This window comes from Miscanthus floridulus, chromosome 7, assembly GCF_019320115.1.
Source record: "Miscanthus floridulus cultivar M001 chromosome 7, ASM1932011v1, whole genome shotgun sequence".
NCBI classification, from domain to species: Eukaryota; Viridiplantae; Streptophyta; class Magnoliopsida; order Poales; family Poaceae; genus Miscanthus; species Miscanthus floridulus.
The window spans coordinates 19598363-19619447 of NC_089586.1; the positions used below are offsets into that span (position 1 = coordinate 19598363).

At 41.6% G+C, this 21085-nt stretch overlaps 1 pseudogene; it reads right to left on the reverse strand.

Moving 5' to 3' along the window:
- Positions 1-17943: 17943 nt before the first annotated feature.
- Positions 17944-21004, reverse strand: LOC136462734 (receptor-like protein 3; annotated as a pseudogene).
- Between the last annotated feature and the right edge of the window lie 81 nt (positions 21005-21085).

A 21085-nucleotide genomic window follows, 5' to 3' on the forward strand; every position in this document is an offset into this window, starting at 1 on the left:
ATGGTTATAATTCACCAGCAGACCTCAAATGTATAGCTTTCACCTTTTGACAAATATCACACTTTGCTATATATCTAGCAATCTCTATTTTCATTTTAGTCCACCAGAACCTTTGCTTCAAATCATGGTACATCTTGTTGCTTCCTGGATGGATAGATAACCTAGTAGCATATGCCTCATCTAGAATTGACTGCCGCAACTCAGGAACTTTTGGCACCACCAGGCGATCCTTGAACCATAACACATCTTCATCATCTATGCTAAAGCATTCCGCTTTTCCACTCTTGACTCTTTCCTTGATATGGGCGATACCCTTGTTTTCCTTCTGAGCAACAATAACTTGATCTCGAATAGTGGCTTCAACAATTATGTTGGTCAAACTACCTTGTTGAATTACTTCTACATTCAACTTCTCCATTTCTTGACATAGCGTCAAACCCATTGTTCTCACTGCTAGACAATTGCAATAACTTTTGCGACTGAGGGCATCTGCAACCATATTTGCTTTACCCGGGTGATAATGTACTTCCAAATCATAATCCTTAATCAGTTCTAACCATCTTCTTTGTTGCATATTCAATTCTGACTGAGTAAAGATATACTTTAAGCTCTTGTGGTCTGTATACATATGGCACGTATTACCAAGCAGGTAATGCCGCCAAATCTTCAGAGCATGAACCACAGCTGCTAACTCTAGGTCATGAGTTAGATAGTGTTCTTCATGTTGCTTAAGTTGCTTGGATGCATAAGTAATAACTCAGCCTTCTTGCATCAACACACATCCAATACCAATACCTGAAGCATCACAATAAACATCAAACGGCTTCTCAATATCAGGTTGGGCCAATACTGGTGCAGTAGTCAACAGTCTTTTCAAGGTCTGGAAAGCCTCTTCACAATCAGATGACCAGACAAACTTAACTTGGTTCTTCAACAATTCAGTTATGGACTTTGATATTTTAGAGAAATCTGGAATAAATCGACGGTAATACCCTGCTAATCCCAGAAAACTCCGAACTTGATGAACTGTGGTTGGCGGTTTCCAATCAAGCACATCCTTCACTTTGCTGGGATCAACTGCAACTCCTTCGGCTGATAAGACATGTCTAAGAAATTGCACTTCCTTAAGCCAAAAATCACACTTGCTGAACTTGGCATATAGTTAATGTTCTCTCAAGCGGGTCAGAACAATCCTAAGATGTTATGCATGTTCTTTCTTATTCTTGGAATATACTAAAATGTCATCAATAAACACTACTACAAACTTGTCTAGCTCAGGCATGAATACTGAGTTCATCAGATACATGAAATGAGTGGGAGCATTTGTCAAACCAAAAGACATTACCAAGTATTCATATAATCCATATCTTGTGGTAAATGTCGTTTTGGGAATATCTTCAGGCTTTATCTTAATTTGATGATACCCTGATCTCAAATCTATCTTGGAGAAAACTTTGGCTCTGGCCAATTGATCAAAAAGCAAATCTATCTGAGGTAAGGGATACTTATTCTTGATGGTCACTTCATTCAATGGACGATAGTCAACACATAACCTTAGGGTCCCATCTTTCTTTTTCACAAATATTACCGAACATCCCCAAGGTGAGGAACTAGGTTGGATAAACCCCTTCTCAATCAATTCTTGTAACTGAGTCTTCAACTCGGCCAATTCCTTAGGTGGCATCATATAAGCTCTCTAAGAAATCAGAGCTGTTCTAGGTTGCAACTCTATGTTAAACTGGACATCCCTATCAGGTGGTAGACCGGGTAGATCTTTTGGAAACACATCCGGAAATTCACACACTACCGGAATATCTCTAATCTCTTTGACAGCAGTTGCACAAACCTTACCCACTGATCTTCTTAGGGTTGGAAGTTGGATGAGAAGTTGAGAATTACTATCAGGCAAACTTACTCTTAATGTCCTATTCAAAGCATCTATAACAGCCTTATGCTGATACATCCAATTCATTCCCAAGATTACATCTATATCTTGATCCTTAAGGATAATCATGGTAGTGGAAAAAATATGCCCACCCAGGTCTACGGGTACCTGGTATACTATTTCCTTAGTACATAGATGTCCCCCGGACGACTGTATAAAGAAACTTTCCTTTGTTGCCCCAATTGAAATTTCATGCTTCACGACAAATGTTCTATTGATGAATGAATGCGATGCGCCAGAATCAAAAAGTATAACTGCAGGATGATTGGCAACAGGAAACATACCCATCATCACTGGCTCCCCTTCCGAAATTTCTCTAGCTTGAATATAGAACACCCGTCCTGTCTTTCTCTCATCTTTGCCCTTTTGAGCATTCTGATTGGGGTTCTTGTTTGGTGCCTGACCCTGTTGTTGATTGGCAGGGGCCTTCTGATAATTTTGATTAACCTGCCTAGGATATGGACATTCCCTAGAGAAATGACCAGTCCTTCCACAATTGTAACACAGATAGTTGTGACCCTGGGACGTTGGAGCATTGCCACCAGGAGCATTGGTTGATTGTGAGTTCGGATAGGTTATAGCAGGACGGACATTTGACTGTTGCCCAGCTTGAGACTGTGGCGGATGGTAAGGAAGACGATTATGATGTACTAGATGATAAATCACCCTCTGCCTCTTCTGATTTCCCCCAAAAGATCTAGACGGCACACTCTTTTTCTTTTTGAGCTCCTTATGCTGCTGATACTTTGACTCTGAAGCAATTGCAATATTTACGGCCTCATGGTAAGTGACATTAGTGCAAGTTGTCATCATTGTTTGCAGCTTGGTATTCAAACCTCTCATAAACCACCTCTTCTTCTTAGCATCAGTATTGACATGTTCTGATGCATATTGTGACAGGTGATTAAATCTTCCCACATACTGCATCACGGTTTGATCTCCTTGCTTCAAAGCAAGAAATTCATCTAACTTCATTGCCATCACTCCTTCAAGGATATAATGGGCTCTAAAGGCGGTACGGAACTCAGCCCAAGTTATTAGAATGCTAGCTGGTTGCATAGCCACTAAGTTCACCCACCAAGCACTCGCTGCACCTCTTAGTTGCTGGGCGGCAAACGTAGGTTTCTGATATTCCGTGCATGGAATAAGGTCAAATTTCTGCTCCATGGTTCGAAGCCAGTCATCAGCCTCCAATGGTTCATCTGCATTGGTGAACACTGGTGGTCTCGTGTCTGTAAAATCAACATATGTAGCCTCCTATCTATTATGGTGATGACCACAGTTTCCTTGCATCTGATTCTGATTACTTAGAGCGATCTCATGAAGCAAACAGGAATTTTTAGCCGTCACATTGATAAGTGCGGTTATAGCATCAGCTAGATTTGTTGGAACTAGTGGCGGATCTGGAATACCATCCTCATCTTGCGAAGTTCTAGGAACATACGAACCCCACGTACGACGCATCTGCTCATAATAAACCAAACTTTATTCACAAGCCTTTATTGAATTGCACAAAAGCTTACTCCAGACACATTACATAGGGTTTACTAATATAAACACCAACCTATAAGTACTAAAACAAAGATACATAGCTTAACTATAACTAACTATTATACAACACTACTCTTTTCTGTGATTATTTCAAACTTCAGGCTCGGTATCCATTCCGGAATTATTACCGCCTTCATCATCACTTTCATTGATCATTACTAATTCTTCAGGATCTTCTTCTTCTTCCGATTCGTTATCATCGGCAAAGATGACACCGGGGTCCATGGCATCAGCTTGGGGCTCATAATTGGGATTTAGTAGATTACTAAGCCTATGAACTTTCTCATGCAGATAAGTATTATGTTCTTCTAAATCTTCTACATAGAATTCTAGCTCATGAGTTCTAGATCTAGCTACATTTTCCCTATGCCAAGCCTCATTTCGTCCCTCCATTATACGAACTAACATGCTTTCGCAGTTCCTGTGTGCGGAAGTGAGACGCCTCAATTGATCCTGTAATTCTCCTACCTGTATAGCATCCAAAGCCCTATCTCTAGTAGCTTGTGCTAACTCTATAGAAATCCTCTATATCTCTGCTTGGGGATCAGGCCTAGAACTACTACTGCTAGCACCATCGTTTCTAGGGGCAAGTTGGTGACGAGGAACTCCTTTGGGTCCAGTGGACTTATAGGGCGTCATCTTGGCACGAGCCATACTGTAGGAAGCCAATTTAATCCAAGTAAGACCATTTGATCAAAGTCTAAAGAGCAGCTATGATGGATTACATTACTCAAACCAATCTCACTACTCAACTCCAGACTAAGAGGTGAAGGAAGTAACAAGTGAATTATTCATGATGCATGAATCGTTCTTACGAACAAAAACATCAAAGTTTATAATGCATATAAACAACATTTATTTTTTTATATAGGGCATAGTAAGATTACTACTCCACCACATAAAACCTTTTTAATAAAATACGGAATGGTGAGAAAGAAATAAGATAAGTCAGAAGCAATTTGAACCAAATTATCAAGTTAAATTTAGTCATCCCAAATCATTTTAAAGTTTTTGTAAAACAATACAACAAAAACCTTGCAATAATCGCTCTGATACCATTCTGTGGCAGAACATCCTAAGTTATAGGGCCCACATGCACCTGTCACTATCCGACGACCTTTGACATTTATGCATATGTTTCCATTAACTTAAAAAGACTATCGGGTGTCCTTAGGGAACCCCGAATCATCCATGATTTCTGAGTAGGATCACGTTACAGAGTCATTGCAGTATTACAACATTTATTCAAACATCAATACCAGAGTAAAAACAGCAGAAGTCTTACAATAACATAATTTACAAAACAGTAGTTTCAAACCTCGCAACTAGGTTCGATGTTTATTACAAAACGAAATAGTGGAGTGACATTATAATATAATACAAAACACATAATAAAACTGCCCTGCCCAAGGGCCACACATTTACTTCTCATCGTCATCACAAGGTACAATTGTCATGCAGCATGATCCAAAACAGATCTGCTCATAAGGCTCACCTGCAACAAGAGTCAACGAACCCTGAGTACAAAAGTACTCAACAAGACTTAACCGAAATAAAACTGATAGAACTCAGGAATGCTGGCTCATGGGATTTAAGGTATGGCTTTAACAATAATCAAGTTCTTTTACATAAAAGCTCTTTAACAAAATTCTTTATATAGAAAACTTCACAAAATCATATACAAAGCTGACACGATCCATGTTGAGATCATGAAACTTCATATCCAACACCTTCACAAGCCTTATTCGAGTTCTAGTTATTAGTACTATGATGATAAACAGAGAAGTGAGTCTCCATAACCGAGGAGCAACGACGATTCGAACCGATTAAACCCAGCTAGGGATTACAGACCACACGACATATGTAGGTCCCCGACCTACATATATCAACCTACTCTCAGATCCTCTAAAGCAAGAACGGGTCTGCACCACCCAAGAATACAGTACTCCACCAATCCAGCCCATTACCACGTGGGTACATGCTATTCCCACCATCTCTCCACTCCTAGTGCGCGAGTAGCCATTCTCGTAATAGAATCACCAAGTTCAGGCTTACCAGAGTATATGGTTAGTACTACAAAGTCTCACCGCATACAGTTCAACAACGGGCGTGCCTTAATCGACACAGGCGGAAAGAACATGCTCACAAGACCTCTATGTCTTGTGGCTCACACACACTAAGTCCGCCCGGTCTAGATTTATTACTCCACATTCCCATATCACATGATAACATAAGTTAATCAAATCCCATTTAAAGTTCGCAGGTGATAGGTAATCACCTAACTTTCATCGTTCTACGCATAGCTAAGCATAACTAGGCATATACGAATTTAAAACTGGTAATATGGTAATTATGGAATAACAAGGTGGGTAATGTACTAATTTGACTTGTACTTGACTCCTAATCACTTAATGCAGTAAAAAGAAGCAAAAGCGAAATTAATTTGTAAAATACAAGGTAGGGTTATATGCATCCGGGGCTTGCCTTCGTTGACGGAAAAGTCTGGCTCCTGCGACGTTTCACAAGTATTCGATCCGACCTCAACAAATGGATTAACTTCCTCAACAACTTGATTAATTACCACGTGTTCACCTTCATTCACTACATGTAGTAACAATGCCATATTTAACATGATGCGGAATACGAAACATGATGCTCGATGATGGATGTAAAAATTAACACTTTGAATACAATTTTCCTTCGCGGTACAATGGCAAGTCAAACTAATCAAACCTTTTTCGCAACACCCAAATCAATTGCCAAGGATCATTATGAACTAATGACCCAAGGACATCACTCAATCAAAAATTCAAACAAAAACCTAATTCATTAAAGGTTACAATTTGCTTTTATGAATTAATTATTTAATTCAAAATTATGAAATAAATCAACTTATTCTAATTGAGCTCAAAATTTTAGTAAATGTTCATTACATGATAACTAAGTGGCAAAACAAATTTCATCATTTTTGGATAAATAAATAAGCCTAGAAAAATCATGGAAATCCATTTATTAATAAATTGAGCAATTTTTATCACATTCAAAAATTACTTAAAAATATTATTTCATATTTTTCTTAAATAATATACATCACAGAGAAGTCACACAAAAATTTTCATAATTGTTGGAGCTCTAAATAAATCTACACAAAAATAACAAATTACATCACTATTCATTCAAATCTGAAAATAGAAAAATCCATTTGAACGCTGAGTCATTGACAACGGGTCCCACCTGTCATCCCTAACCTTGCGTGTTTGACCACGACGGTGACGGCGCTGACCGACGTAAACTCGTCGACGGTGAGTTCAACGGCGACGGCCAAAGTACCAAAATGATCACCAAGACTAGGTGCATCGATTGACGTCTCTATTAGCACTGATTATGGCCCTATACTAGCTCGTCGTCGGCCATGGCAGATGCGGTGGCATGGCAGCGCTATGCCAGTGATGTGAGACCTGTACAGCTAAAACATAAGGCCTAGGAAGCATCAGTAGCTCACCCCAAACGCGATTGAGTAGAGCACAAGGCCGGAGGAGCAACGGAGAGGTGGGTCGACGTTCCGAGCAAGCACGGCGGAGCAGATCGTCGTCGGTGGCGATGTTCCGGGAGCTGTGGTGGTCAAAATGAGAAATCAATGGGTCATAGAGGACTACAGCATCGTGGCGAAGCTGAAATAAGACTCAGCAGGGGCAAAGGATCACCATAACACGCTGGCCACGGCGAAGCGCTCGCGACGAGGATGCTGCCGGCCGCGAGGAAGAAGAGCGCGCACCGCGAGTTTCCGGTGAAGACAAGCCACAAGGACTGGTTTGCTGGACGCGCAAAGAACTAGCGGAGCTGGGACACACTTTGTTGCGAGGGCACGGGCGCTGGTTCGACGGCAAAAGCTCAACGGAGTTATGGCAACGGCGCCGGTAAAACAAAGGAAGGGAAACGGTGAAGAACGGCGACGGCTTAGGCCTTAAGGAGCGGCCAGAAGCATAAGGAAGCCATGCAGGAGCCTTTCCCACACCAGCACGAAGCCGAGGACGTCCACACGCGCATCTGGAAGCGAACCGAAGGTCGCCGGCGGTGTAGCTACGGCGGTGAACACTGTTCACAGTATTTACAAGTTTGCCATTCGCCAAAATTCACAAATTACTCTCAAATTTTCATAACAACTCAAAAATCTCCAAAAACAAAAGTTGTTCAAAATCAAAAGTTCTACAACTTTGCTTTAATAACCAACTCCTAATTCGGTCTAGATTTTGAAATGAACTTTTGAATTCAAATGGGGAAATTTAACGAATTACGCCTTTTTAAATTACTCCAAATTTTACTAAACAACTTGAAAAACTCCAAAAACAAACTTTGCTTAACTTGTCAAGCTCTACACTTTTTCTTTTGGACTCAACCCCAAAATATGCATAGATTTTGAAATGGATTTTCAAGGTAGGATTTAAATGCTGCAAATCGGGGTTTTCACGAAAAATTCAAAATCAAACAAACTTTAAACTTGAGTCCAACAATACAATTCAACACATACCACGTGAATATAAACTTGTTTTAGTGTATGCATCTCAAAGTTTTTAATATGACTAATTGCCTTGCAATGCATATGATGATATGACAGTTTTAGTATTTAAACACCCAGGGTGTTACATAGTGTGAGGGAAGAGTTTCGAAGGAGTCTCGGCCTATCGATGCTCTCTCTACGACTTGTACCCTGGCAGAATCAAGTTCTTCTTGAGTTTGCTTCTCAGATTTCTCTAGTAATCGACTTCTAATTCAAGTAAGCATCTTGTTCATATTGTTCTTCAAGTTTACGACTCTCTTTTGAGTACTTTAATCCTTGTAGCTCCTAGGTTAAAGTAGTATTCGTAGTGTAAGTATGATGCTTATACTCGGTTACTCATGGATGTACCCTATTTTTTGGATCGCTGGTAGCTCACAAGGGTGACTTTTATAGCCTCGTTGCATCCTTTGTAGTCCATCTCCTGTTAGTAGGCCTAGCAGGACTTTGTTGCTATAGGAAACATACTTTATCTGTGTTTTCTCTAGTAATATCCCTAGAATTGAACAATAGAAGACAAAGCTTACCGATGTTAGAACTAGAAGACCTTAGCAGTCTCCTCTACGCTCCTATTATCAAGCCTTGATTGTGAAGTTGGGATAAGTTAGATCTAGTTATTCTCACACATGTTTCCTTGAGTTCGACATAAAACTAGGTACTCCCGGTGAAGTGCTACATCGATATAATTTTCGTGCACTAGCGGATTATTCTATGTGCATTAATTTATACCAACAAGTGCCATGGTATTACATTGTTTGTTGATCTTGTCATTGTCGGTGAGATTGGTAGGGTCAAGAATCACAAACTCATTCTGTCAGCGCAAAAACATGGTAGCCGCGCCGGTTGGACACGTAGTAAGCCAGAACGATCTAGAGATCAGTCTGGCTTCAATGCAGGACCAGTCGATCCTGTGAATTCCCAAGGGCGTGTCAGTCAATTTGACCTACAATTGATAAGAAGAGAAAGTTTTATCAGTAATTTAGGGTGGAACATGCTGGTTTTGCTCAAATAGTTCCAAGTGTGCCGCTTCAGAGCAGCTAGATGAGAAAATCGACTAAATAACCAATACAAGAAGAAATCGGTTGTTAAGGATTGCAACGCTCGTGGGTCATGATCGATTTTATAGTAATGAATACAATGCGCCCAGTTTTAATGATCCTTTCCCTTAAGCTATTAGCATGTATGCGTCAAAGATACATCACTGGCTAAATTTGATTTTATCAATCCGTGGTGTAGAGCTAATGAATCCAGTGAAAAGGGATATGCCACGCAAACAATCGACTGTTTGATATAGACAGACCTACAAACTATCTAGATCTAATCTATTACCGTCAACAGTGAGGTTTGACCGGATCGATGCAGCTATAATGATGATAATATCCTAGAACCAGAAAATCCATGGAACCGATCATACTTCAACAGGTTCATGAAAGCGTGCCATATCTGTGAAAGCACAGGCGAATTGGCTAAAATAGCCGATTCAAGTAGAAAAAGGATTACAGCATGCGAACAATCGACTGTCTAATATGGATAGATTCATAAACTCATCAAATCTAACCTATTATCCCTAACAGTGGGGTTCGACCGAATCGATGGCAGCCATGATAAAGATAACAGATCAAACCTTTAAAGTAAACGAATCTATTCACATTTGACAGAATCATGAAGACACACTATAAGCATTAAAGTACGGGCAATCGGCTATTTAGCCGATGCGGGCATAGCAAACAACCAAGGTCACGCCTGGTCAAAAGTAAATGTACCAACTAGCATACTCTGATTTAAAGTGCTATCAGTGGAGATCGACCGGATCATTACAGCCATAATAGCGAGCTATAGACTAGATTCAACTAGCTAGTAAACCTTCTCAAGATCAGACATGCCTTAGCCGCATACTATGCACGATCAAGATCGAAGTAGAACAACCGATAAAACATAATCCATCGTTTAAAGCAAGAACCATCGCGATGTGACAAAATAAATGATGGACTAAAAGGATGTGAGGCCGATCTAGATCGATCTCGATCAGGCAGGTTGATATTGCTGAAACTAATAACAATAAGAACATTAGCAAGATTGGTAACTTAACGAATCTACCCGAAGGATGCCACCCTTAGGCAGAGCCGATAACTTGACCTTAATCTAATTTGAGCAGTGGAGGTCGAACTTAACCGATGCAGCCATACTTGAAACTAGATAAGGGTCGATAACTAACTTATACTAGAGCTCGTAAGAGGTTGTCCGGACCGATGCAGCCTTACAAACAAAAGTATAAGACATGACGGTACTTATAGATAAGCTGGAGGTTGACCGGATCGATGCAGCCCTACTTGTTGAAGAACTCACCAAGATCTATAGTACTCCTACTCCTATGGGTTGGCGTGAAGCTGAAAAAGTATTTGATATTGATTGATTTTTTGATCACAATAGCCGAGGTCCAATATTTATACCCGGAACTTAAACATGAATCCTACTCAAGTATGACTCATTACAATCTTTGGTATAAGAGAAAACATTCCTAACTTAAGATAACTTGGACCCTAATCTTTCCCTTTTTGTAGAGTCCGACATGTTTTTCTCGATGCCAACCGTAGCTCATTGACGTTATCTGCTGATGTCATTCAAAGAGAGCCGATCCCAGTACCACGTTTGAATCAGCTGATATCGATCCTTATATAAGCGATTCCTTGATGACACAATCTTGGAAGCTTCGAGTTCTCATGTTCTTCTTCCCAAATTTTGGTGTAAACACATTCTCTACTATATCCCACACCTTGTCCTTGATTGAACCAAGATACATCTTCATCTTTCTCTTCCAATAGTCAAAGGATATGCCATCAAAGAATGGTGGTTTACCCCCAACATGGTTGAACACTATTTGAGCCATATTTTGCACTGAAGGTTGTTAAGCCTTGAATCAAACGGTAACCACGGCTCTGATGCCACATGAAAGGTCTTAATTGGCTAGAGGGAGGGTGAATAGCCTAATTTAGAAACTACACACCACTAGACAAAACTTGTTAGACAACTAGAAGGCTATAAAGCTTTTTGCATTAGCTCTAACAAGTGTTGCAAGCCTCCTATCCCAACAATTCTAGTTGCTATAATCTCTAAGACAATCAATGGCTAAGTCACTAAGAGCTCTCAAAAGCTAGCTACACTAAAGAGCTCAACTAGGTGAGAAGCTTAACTAGCAAAGGTGATACAAGCTCTCAAAACTAATTACACTAAATAGCTTATTACAACTAGTTTGCACGAAGTAAAGAGAGGATGGAGAAGTTTATATCGCCGTGTAGAGGTGATGAACCAATCAACACAATATGAATACCGGGTGAAATCGACAATCAATTTTTCTTTTGAGGTTCACGCGCTTGCCAGCACGCTAGTCCGTGTTGTGTCGATCAATACTTGGTGGTTCGGTGGCTAAGAGGTGTTGCACGAACCTCGTCCACACAATTGGATATCGCAAGAACCTACCCACAAGTGAGGTAGCTCAATGACACGAGCAATGTACTAGAGTTGCCTTTGGCACTTCGCTGAGGAAGGCATAAGACCCCTCACAATCAATCGATCGAGGCTGGAGACAATCACCAACTCCGCTCAACGATCCTCCAATCACTAGGCCGTCTAGGTGTCTGCAAACACCAAGAGTAACAAGCTCACAACTAGCCCAAATCACGCAACTAGTGCCACAAGATGATGTAACTCAATGCAATGCACTAGAGGCTCTCCAATCTCACTCAAGATGATGAAATTAAGTGAACAAGTGAGTGGAGTGTGTTGCTCAGCTTCCAAAGGGTGTGCACAAGTGTATGAGGTGCCAAGAGGGTGGCCAAGGCCAGCCACACCATCTATATATAGCCACACAAGCAAATAGAGCCGTTATACCCCTTGAAGCTGTTTCTGCGAGGTCACCAGACAGGGCGGTGCTTGGCACCGAACACGGCGGTGACTTGCCCAACGGTCAAATTCCAACGGCTAAAAACTAGTCGTTGGGGCACCAGACAGGGTGGCAGTGGCACTGCCATGGAGGTGGCAGTGACCACCCAATCGATCCCCCTGATTTCCCTGCTCTCTAGATAAAAGGGGCAGTGCACCGCCGCACCCATGGCGGTGACTAGGGATGAAAACAGATCGAATACGGATGGATATCACCGATATTACATTTGTTTTCATATTTCTGTTCGGATTCGGATTCGAATACGGATAGTGTCAACTATGTCGGATAGGATACGATTGGATATCGATATCATAAATATGCGATTTGAGTATTCGGATACGGATACGGTATCGGATGTTGGATATCCGGACTCGGATACGGACAGATCTCAACCCCTCTAAATAGATTTGGTTTCGAATACAGTCGAAAAATATCCGTACCGTTTTCATCCCTAGCGGTGACCATGGCAGTGCCCCCCTTTGCTTTTGGTGCTCTCGGGTAAAAAGGGACGGTGGCACCGCCCTGCCTATGGCGGTGCATCACAGTGCACCTGGCGGTGTACACCGGACATGCCAGTGACCGCCCTCCAACACGCTGCTCTTGGCCACCTCTAGGTGGGCACCGCCCTAGGGGTGGCTGTGCCATCGGAACAGTGGCAGTGCCAGCCCTAGCACAAACGCTTCTCTGCCTTAGCCAGCAGGTCAATGGACAGGCCAGGGTGGTGCACCGCCACACACATGGCGGTGAGCACCCCGAGGCAAACTCCTCCGTTAGCTGCGATTTTGTTTCTTGATTCGATCCACAAGCAGTCTAACACTCTTTTCCAAGCGTTGCTAACTCTCAAAGTGTTTTCTCAAAACATGTTAGAGCCCAGTTAGCATTTCTTAAAACATTTTTCGATAAATATTTTTGCTTGCTCTCCGATGTGCACTAGGCCTAAATGCAATGCATGAAGTCCAATACCTAGTGGCACTAGATGACCGAATTGTCTAGTTAAGAATCCTTCTTAATAGTACGACCATCTATCCTAAATATGATCACACTCTCTGTAGTGTTTTGATCACTAAAACAAAATCCCTAATTATACCTTTGCCTTGATCTCCATAGGATTTTGTTTTTCTCTTTCTTCTTTTCTAAGTTGAGCACTTGATCATCATCACATGTGGCCATCTCATCATTTCATGTGATGAATATCACCATTTGAGTGCCACCATGCTCCTCACTTGGATTGCACCAACCTAGATCATATCATCACTCATAACAAAGGTTAGTGCTTAGGTTTCATCAATTATCCAAAATCAAACTAGGGCTTTCAGTAAGGGCTAGTTTGGTAGAGCTCCCAACTAGCTCTTGTTCTGACCGCTCCCTAGTCGAAATCTGAGGCATTTGGTGGGGCTTCTCCCTTAACTCCACGACGTTGTGGCGGGTCTAGGGTGAAGAACGAAGCAGAGTGATGGGGGAGGCGAGGAGGGCACGGCGGAGGCAATAGAGAGGAGCGTCTCATAGAGAAGGACGCTACGAAGGCGCGGAAGGGCGTGCCAAGGGACACGAAAGAGGTGGAGAGGGGCAAGGGGCACGATGGAGGCGGGGAGTCAGAGAAAATGATGGGGAAGACGAAGAGGGGCACAAGGGAGATGTGGGAGCAAAGCGGAGTGGAGGTGTGAAGAGTGGGGACAGAGCGGGTGAGTGTTTTTGAAGAGGAGCTATGCGTGCTGGCAATATTTAGCAGTGCTCCACCGATTCTCGTGCGGAGTAGAGCGACGGAAGCGCCGCCAAACAAGCCCTACATGTAAGGTTAGTCTCTGTGGGAGTTTCATGAGAGTTTCATTTGTATTTAATAACACGCCATATATGCATTTTTTATGACATGGCACTATTTTAATGAAGAGAGAGAAGAGATGAGTTTTATGGGGATGAAACTCTCTTGGCATGATTATCAACTCTATGAGTCATCTTAAAATTAAATGTCTATGAAACCATGGAATGAAACTTTGCATTAAGAGTGGGTGTTTCATCCAAGTTTCATTTCATTTTATACAATATGGTAGTCTCAAAAACAACGCAGTGAAACTCTCCACTTAGACTGGCCGAAGGAGCTGAGAGGGTCGGTTGGCTAACCGTTTGAGGAGAGATTTTTCATGTATATATTACACTAAAATCTGGTTTAAGGAAGTTTTAGCAAATTCTTGTTGATGTTTGGATTCTATATGGGATAATAACTAGCCACTAAAATGTCTATTAGCCCAGCACAACTAGCTAATAGGCTAATAGTTCATTGCTAGATATGTATGTATACGGGTTTAAACATGCCTGGGTTAACGGTTAGATGTCTAATTTTTAGTTAACTAACTAATTTTTAGCTCTAGCTAACAATTTATTTTAGCCGATTTAAACAGACGTTAGGAATGACGTGAACTGCAGGCCATTGGAACGAAGAGAAACAAGCACGAATTTGGGCTCTACAGATAACGACGAGCACAGGATTTGGTCTTCGAAGCTCGGAGTGGCGCACCATCTCCGTACGTCGCGGGCACGAGCGACCTCCATCACTGAGTGGCGCACCATCGCCGTACGTCGCGGGCACGAGCGACCTCCATCGCCGTATGTCGCGGTCACGCACGACGCAGTCGAACGGGATGAGGATTGGACGAATGCGCGATCTTGCCGGCGTCGTCGTCGTCGCCTCTGCTCCCACCCTGGCTTCCAGTTCCACCAGCCTCGCCTCGCCTCGCCGCGCCATCCAGTGGATTCTCCAAATCCCGGAACTCTAATCTTTTCATCTTTTTTTTTTCCGACGAGCGGCGTGTGGATGGGCTGTGCGACCCGTGAGGGTTTTTTAAGGAAAAAAATCTATATTACCTCGCTTGACTTTCACAAAAATCTGTTTTCTCTCTTAACTTCAAAACCACTCAAAACATCTCCCTCAACTTTTAAAACTGTTCATCTTACCTCCCTGATCCGATTATATGCAGTTTTGAAGGTAGTTTTGTCTTTATTTATTTATTTCGGTTGAATCTTTAAAAAATCATAATAAATCATAGAAAAATTATAAAATAGAAAATTAAATTTTGTTGGACTCCACATGAGTAGATCTACATAGTGAACATATAATATGGTATGCTTTATTACAAAATTATTGTTGTACCTTAGATATATGTTTTTTTATAATTAAATAGAATAATTCATAACTACCGTTTTTATAGTTCAATTATGATGAAATTTTTATGGTGGGCTAATTATTGTATACTTAAACTATAGTAAAATTTTCATACTCACTGGATTATCTATAACTTAGTTATAGATTTTATTTAGGTTTATGCTTGTTAAATATAAATAAATCTATAACCACGTTATATATGATTGAATGAGTATGAAATTTTTACTACAGTTTAATCATATAATAGTTAGCCCATCATAAAAATTTCATCACAATTAGATTATAGAAACTGCATCTATAAATTATTCTAATTAATTATAGAAAAGTATAGATCTAAAAACACAACAAAAACTTTGTACTAAAGCATATCATATTATATATTCACCGTGTAGATCTACTCATATGTAGTCCAACAAAATTGAATTTTTTATTTTATAATTTTCTGTGATTTACTATGATTTTTCAAAGATTTAGCCGAAATAAATATATATATAAAGATAAAACCGCCTTCAAAACTGCTTATAACAGGGCCATGGAGGTAAGATGAACGGTTTTAAAAGTTGAGGAAAGTATTTTGCCCGGTTTTGGAGTTCAGGGAGGAAAAGCAGATTTTTGCAAAAGTTGAGAGGCGGTAACGTGGACTTTTTTCTTTTCGCAACGAGGAGGCCCCAGTAGGCTAGCAGACGTTGCAACGGCCTGCTGCCTGCACGGTCGCCGCGCGCTGAAACAGTTGGGCTCTCCCTTGCTCTGCGTGACTGCGAGGTGCGAGCTACGCGTGTAGGCACGTACAGAGAGAAAAGTCCACATTACCTTCTCAACTTTTACGAAAGTTCACTTTACCTCTTTGTACTCTAAAACCGGACAAAACACCTTCTCAACTTTTAAAATCATTCATCTTACCTCCCTGACCCTGTTATAAGCAGTTTTGAAGACGGTTTTGTCTTTTTATTTTTTATTTATTTTAATCTTTAAAAAATTATAGTAAATCACATAAAAATTATAAAATATAAAATCTAATTTTGTTGGACTCCACATGAGTAGATCTATACAGTGAACATATAATATGTTATGTTTTAGTACAAAGTTTTTGTTGTGACTTTAGATCTCTGTTTTTTTGTAATTAATTGGAATAATTTATAGCTGCAGTTTTTATGGCCCAATTATGATAAAATTTTTATGGTGGACTAATTATTGTATGATTGAACTGTAGCAAAAATTTCATACTAATTGGATCATATATAACTTAGTTATAGATTTATTTATATTTAACAAGCATAAACCTAAATAAAATCTATAACTAAGTTATACATGATCCAATGAGTATGAAATTTTTAATACAATTTAAGCATACAATAATTAGCTCACCATAAAAATTTCAGCACAATTGAACCATAGAACTGTAGCTATAAATTATTCCATTTAATTATAGAAAATTATAGATCTAAAGCTGTAGCAAAAACTTTGTACTAAAACATATTATATTATATGTTTACTATGTAGATCTACTCATGTGGAGTCCAACAAAATTAGATTTTCTATTTTATAATTTTTCTATGATTTTCTATGATTTTTTAAAGATTCAGCTGAAATAAATAAAAAAGAAAGAGACAAAACCACCTTCAAAATCGCTTATAACAGGGCAGAAAGGGCAAGATGAACGGTTTTAAAAGTTAAGGATATGTTTTTGCCTAATTTTAAAGTTTAGCGAGGAAAAAATCTTTCGCTAAAATTAAGAGGTAACGTGGACTTTTTCCACGCACATAATAGCGCACATTTCACATTGAGATTCCAGCCCCAAAACCACTCGGCATGAAGGCCCAGACGTGCTACCCAAAGCGGCCCATGTGTGGGTCCCGCAGACTCACAGTCCATCCCAGTTTATCGTCTCCAACCGGAGCAGCAGCGACGGGCGGCGGCGCGGGGAACCAACGCGCACGCGCTACGGCGTACGGCGACCGGGGCGGGGTGACCGGCTCGGGAAGCGCGCCTTACGGCGTGGTGCGTTTGGCGTCCTCCGCTCTGCTCGCAAGGTGAAGTACTGCCGTCACGGCTACCTGTCTGCGCAAAGCTTTCCATCGTTCGTTCAAACTATCGAATCAAATGGAGGAATTTGTTTTTAGGTTTCCCTTCTTGCTCGCCTCTCTTGTACAATTTGAAATGCGAGATGATTTCTGTTTGCTGCGATGGAAAACACACACCATGAGTCCATGATTAAGTGGCACACTAGACACTAGTACCACTTAACGCCTGATCATTATCGCATGCCGTTACAAATTAGGATCTTATAGTTTGGACTCTAAGCTACTAATAGCCATCTATTTTTATTCACCACGCGTGTTCACAGATGTTTTTATTTTAAGATACGTGTTCACAGATGTGACATCACAGTAAACTTGGCCCGGTTCGTTTTGCTGAAAGCACTGTTTGCTGATTTGACTATTCGTTCACTGAAATAGTATGGCTTATAAGACAAGCGAACAGGATAAATATTTACCATGCTTTTTTAAGGAAATATTTACAGTGCTTTGAAAAAAAATACTCCTCCGTTCCAAATTGCAAGTCGTTTCGGCTTTTCTAGGTACATTTGTTATAATACACCTAGATATCTTATATCTTAGATACATAGCTTGTCTAGAAAACCAGAACGACTTACAATTTGGAACTGAGGGACTACATATTGGTCTGTTTACTGACTATAAACGTTCCATCCTTGAATTTGCTTCCAGTAATAATATCAGAATTTGGAGAAGCCAACTAATGTCAGGTGTTTATCCTGCAGTGGAGGAATGGGACGGGATCACTGACCCAGACCTGCTCAAGGGAAAACACTGGAGATCACAAATTCAGGACATGCTTCTCTACGGTTACAAAGCTGCATTTGTTTGCGGGGAGCTTCAGTTACATCCATTGCTTATCTTCATTCTCCAAGCCAGGACACATTGCAGCAGCACTTTTCCTTACCCAAAATATCTGGATAGTACCATCTGATCATATAGCACTCCTACTCCAAGGAAAACTAAGGCCACAGCAAAGACGATGTCTTCACCACACAGTCCCGTGGAGCGAATGGGCGCAGGACCTGCCTCTACTGAAGCACTACATTGCTGAATGAACATAGGGCCACACATCCTTGGGTTCCCAGCGAAGCTAGAATTCGGAAACGTGCAAAACTGGCCTCCTGTCGGAATAGGGCCGTCCATGTCATTGTTAGAAATGTTGAAGTAGGAAAGGAAGTGAAGGTTCTCCAATGCCCCAGGGATTTCACCTGTCAGGTGATTGTTGGACAAGTCCAGCACCTGCAGGTTTGTGAGGTTGCTGAATGATTGTGGAACCTCCCCGTGTAACTGTGTAAGTTGTTGAAACTCAAGTTGAGCTCCGTGAGCCCTTTCAGACGACCAATCTCCAGTGGAATCTCCCCAGTGAACTCATTGTTGCCTAGATTCAGCAGTTTAGGGCAGTAATTGGCCTTGTGGTATTCAAGAGATGCAGCCATGTAAACAGGCAACGGAAATACTTGGTTTGAACCATCTACAATATTCTCAGATTCAAGCATCGGTAGCTTCATCAGTGCTTTTGGGATCTCCCCTACAAGGCTGTTATTGGATACATCTATAACGAACAAGAGATTTAAGCTGCTGATCCAGGCAGGTATTGATCCAGTGAGTTGGTTGCTGTACAAAAATAGCTCCTTCAAATTTTGGAGCTTTGAGAGCCAGTGAGGTATTTTTCCTGACAGTGAGCAATCAGCCAAGGAAAGAACCTGAAGATTTTGATAACCATCGATTGTTTCATCTTCTGGCATGGCCTCGCCTTTGAAATTGGTACCAATCAGGAGAGTTGTAAGGTTCCAAGAACTCTTGAGGACCTGAAGGGCATTTGTGATATTTGTGAAGGAGTTGTTTGTAAGGGACAGGAACCTGAGGGACTTGAGGTTGCCTATTCTTGGCGAAAATTGGCCACGGAAGTTGTTGGAAGACAGTCGAAGCGCAATGAGATTGCTGCAGAAGTATAGGCTCTCAGGAACTGTACCAGCGAACTTGTTTTGCATAAAATCTAGAATTTTTAGGTTGGGTAAGGTGAAGTTGACATTGTTTAGATCTCCATGAAAACTGTTGAACCGGAGAATGATAGTTCTGAGATTGGAGCATCTGCTTAGAGTCGATGGCAGCTCTCCGGACATGCTGTTGTACTCTAAGTGAAGCTCCTCTAGTCTCTTGAGCTGCCCAATAGAATCCGGGATATCGCCTGTGAGTCCATTCTCTGCAAGGTCAAGGATAACCAAATTCTCGAGTTTGACCAAATGCTCGGCACTGAGTGCTCCTTGCAAGCGGTTGTTTGGAAAAGAGAGGTGCTCTAGAAAGGTAGCGTTGTAGAGCTCATTTAGCAGAGTCCCATCGAGTTTGTTGTGACCGGCCTTGAGCACTTTTAGCACAGAGCAGTCACCAAGATCCACCGGTATACTTCCATTGAATTGATTAAAACTCAGGTCAAGCACCGAAAAGAATGGCTTTTTGACACATATGGTGCTGGGAATTTCTCCGGTGAAGCTGTTATTGCTCACGTTGAGAGCAACGAGATTCTCCATACTCTCCAATGTGATGGATGGAATTTCTCCTGTAAACTGGTTGCTTGAGATGTTGATTACCTGCATAGGCTGTCCAGTCGTAGATGGCAGCTTGTGGAGGTCACCATTTAGGTTGTTGAAGCTGACGTCAAAGACAACCATGCTTCTGGACCACAATAGTTCCGCCGGGAGACCACCGGAGAGTGAGTTGCACGACAGGTTGAGGCTCAGCAGACTGGTGATGTTGCCAAGCGACGGCGAGATACGCCCCTCAAGGCCCATGGAAGCCAGTGAGATCTCTGTGACAGCGCCATCGGCGTCGCAGGTGATACCCTTCCATGTGCAGCAGTTTGTGCCATTCCTCCAAGAAGTGCTGAGGCCAGAGTCCTGCGAGAGCCCCTGGACAAACTTGAGGAGGGAGATCTTGTCCTGCTCTATGCACACACAGCTGGTGGGAGAGAGTAGGGAGAGCAAGACCAAGCGATCGTATTGGCCATGATCTGGTTGTTCTGTTGTTCTTGTTCCATGAAGAGTGGAGTGGCTGCATGGTATCTTCCATGGAAGTATGGAACATCCAAGGAATCAGATTGTCAAGCGTGCTGGGCCTTACCAGCGCCCTGCTAAATAGAGGACCAGCACATCACAGAGCTCACAATGCTTTCAGCTCCAGCAAACCTAAACTTTAGCCACGCTTTGTTCATGGATCATGGAAGATTAAAGGAAGCAGGTTGGTCCAACGATACTTTTGAACTTTTGGATGATCCGAGGCTTTCACCTTTTCTGACGTGTAGAAACACACTCGCTGAAACGCAGGTGTGTATATCGTGTTCTTGACGTCGTATTTGGATTCTCTCTGCAGTATCTGAACTTTTACCGTCCACAAAATTTGTTGAGAAGTGGTCCAGCTTTGGAAATGTTGCCCTCCCTAAAGCTCAGCTCTGCCAGAACGCATGCCATTGCCATGGCCCGTGTTACTGTTGCCCTTCGCTGGGCACACAACACACGTCCTGATCAGCTTTCGGGGAGAAAGAAAGCCACAGATTCCCACCACGATTTACATGTGCAAACACATCCCAACCTACATTGCAACTGCACCCAAGAGGTCAATATCGCGATCGCAACCACTGTGGTGGTGTCAAAGTGATTGGTTGATCCACGTGTGTGTACGCTCCCTTACATTAAAAAAAAAGTGTGTGTGCGCTCCCAATTTCTGCTCCAATAATGAAGTTTGAATCTTGAAATGCTTGTGATGTAAGCCTTGTATAAAAAGAATTCAGCTGAGTTGTATCCCTCATTTTGTTGGCACAATTACTGCGTTGCACAGATGATTCGAAGTCGATACTGTGGATGCAGTACATTTAATTGTACATAAC